Below are 3091 nucleotides of genomic sequence, written 5' to 3'. Positions count from 1 at the left end.
AATAGAAAAATTTGCAAACTTAGTGCTTTCCATGCGTCGCACTGTGCGTCGCACTAATGTTTTTTCCTGTCAGACCACAAAAAACCCAGTCTCTGAACTTTAGAAATTTCTGACAAAAATTTGCACTAATGCGTTGCACAGTGCCTCGCACTAGTGCATTTCTTCAGCAGTTGCTTCTTCCTTGAATTTTGACGTCCAGAATTGATCCTCGGCTCTCTAACATGATCCCGGCTTAATCCCTTGAGCTTTTACTCAGACTTCAAAGCTTCACATATCTCGAATTAGTTCCACAACATCTACATAACTCAGAATCGCTCCTATAAGGCATAAAACACACAATAAGTGCAAAACACTAGCGATTAAAGCTCAAACACAATAAAAATGCAGTAAATTAGAGTGCGATAAGTGACTAACATACGTAATTATAGCCTACCGTCAACACCCCACACTTAAACCATTGCTCATACTCGAGCAATCAAACTACACTTTATATAGACATAACCTTTTTAAAATAGACTAAGCATAATAGTTTAATATCATCACCTCAAGATTTGACTCACAAGCACCATGCATTTTACACAACCCACTCACTTACTCTAACGTAGAGGTCAAGCATTACCTTTCCTTTGTGAATCAAGTGCTCTCACATAATGAAAGAGAGTAGTTCCACACTCAATACAATATAAGAATCAATTAGGAACTCAAGATAGAAAGAATTCTCTCACTCTCAGAAACAACATTCATATGCCACAAAAGATGCACCATAGGCTTGCCCGTAGTGTACTGCTCTACTAATCGAGCTCATTCAGTCTAAGATCAAGTAGGACTTTAATTGGTTGTAATGTAGGCTGCGGGATGGGTAGGATACATTTAGATATAAGAGTGACTACACCTCCCTAAGCACTTTAATACATACACTTTAACATTTTAAACCCCACACTTATGTCAAACCATAACTCCGCCTTCACATCAATATACATCAACTCCCTACTTCAATAAGCATAATTACATCAAGAGTTACAACTTGCAAGGAATATTTTTCACAACAATACAACTATTTTTCTGTCTTTTTGTCACGACCCAAAATCTGACTAGTTATTATGGCACCTAACCCAACCCGCTAGATAAGCTAATTAACCACTAACCAATTCCAATAACAATTAACAAACAATTAAGTAAAGAAATATCTGAATCTAATACATTCCCCAAGAACTGGTTGTATAAATCATGAGCTTCTAAGAATAGAGTTTACAAAGCGAAAATAAAATAAATACATTGTCTGTTTGAATAGTACATAAACAAAGTTTTACAGATCTAAAGCTACCACGAATAAGAGGCAGCTACAACCGGGACACAGGTACATCTTCAAATCCAGCTCCCATCGAACACAGCGACATCAACAGTCATTATCTGCACGCAAGGTGCAGAAGTGTAGTATGAGTACAACCAATCCCATATACTCAATAAGTAACAAACCTAACCTTAGGTTGAAAGTAGTGACGAGCTAACAACAAGGTCGGGTACAACACCAATATTCCACCACAGTTCATAACAACATAGTACAATAACAAAAGGGTATCTCCGAAATAAAAGGCTCAGTTTGTTCATAGTTCCAGAAAAATAGGCATTTCTTTTCAAGTATCTCAGTAAAAACCCAAATCTTTTACCGAAAAAGCCAAAGTACGAGTAAGTTTGAAAACTTAGGTTTTTCCCAAAACTCCTTTCAACAAATAGTAAGATGTTTCATTTTCATATAGCATGAGGAAAGTACTTCTCTATACCTATGTGTCAAGATACAGGTAAAATCATAAATGTCCTCAAAATTGGGTAGCAGAAGGAAATGCTTCTCTATGCATGTATCTCAAGTACGCATGTCAAATGCAATGCATCTCAACGATGAGCTCATGTACTCACACTCTCAGAGTACTCAATTTCACTGTCTCGCATTCTCTCTCACTATACTCAATGCTCAGCACACTCAATCACTCAGCGTTGTACAATACCTGCTGCGGCATGCAGCTCGATCCATATATGACCATAAGGCCCGTTGCGGCATGCAACCCGATCCACATATATATAGTCGACTACGCTCACTGGGGATGTGTAGACTCCGGAGGGGCTCCTGCAGCCCATGCGCTATATCGCTGCGGCCTGCAGCCCGATCCCATAACATATAAATAGCTATAAGGCTCATTGCGGTGTGCAACCCGATCCATATACATACGGACCCCAGGCTCGTTGCGGCGTGCAACCCGATCCATATAAAATATAATCAATATAATATGCTGCGGCGTGCAACCTGATCCCAAAATGTCACTCTCACTCAGGCCCCTGGCCTCACTCAGTCATCAATCTCTCCAATCTCAATTACGGGCTCACAATGTCATGAAACTAGCCCGACAACAATGATATGATGTATCAATAAATAATATCTGAGACTCAGATATGGTATGAATGCATGGATATGACTTAGTATGAAATATCAATGAAATCAGTGAGATGACAGTAAAAAACGGCCACTATGGGTCCAAACAGTATCGGCATAATGCCTAAACATGATATCTAGCATGATTGACAGCTTAACTACTTTATCATATGGTGAGAACACGGATATCAACAAAGTAGGACCACTATACAGTGTCGTGGGAACAATAGTGTCTCAATTCACATGGTGCACGCCCACACGCCCGTCACCTAGTATGTGCGTCACCTCAACACTAATCACATAACACGTATTTCGAAATTTCATACCCTCAACTCCAAGATTAGAAGAGTTACTTACCTCGAACAAGCCAATTCTAACACCGAGCAAACCAAGCGATGCTCCAAAATGCCATCCCGTGCGTTCCGACCTTCGAATGACTTGAAACCCAATTCTTGTGATGCAAATTGCTCCACATATTGCCTCAATCCGAGTCCCACATCTCAAAATATGATAAAAGAACTAAAAACCTCAATTTTTATGGCCTCTGCCCAGCACTTTATGCATTTGCGGAGCAATAGTCTCATCTGTGACTACCGCATCTGCGGTAACTATTTCACTTCTATGACCACAACTAACCAGGTGACCCCTCGCACCTGCGGAACAATT

This window comes from Nicotiana tabacum, chromosome 14 (genome assembly GCF_000715075.1).
Source record: "Nicotiana tabacum cultivar K326 chromosome 14, ASM71507v2, whole genome shotgun sequence".
Classification (NCBI taxonomy): Eukaryota; Viridiplantae; Streptophyta; class Magnoliopsida; order Solanales; family Solanaceae; genus Nicotiana; species Nicotiana tabacum.
The sequence above is the reverse complement of the archived record's forward strand: the minus strand, read 5'-3'. Positions refer to the sequence as shown.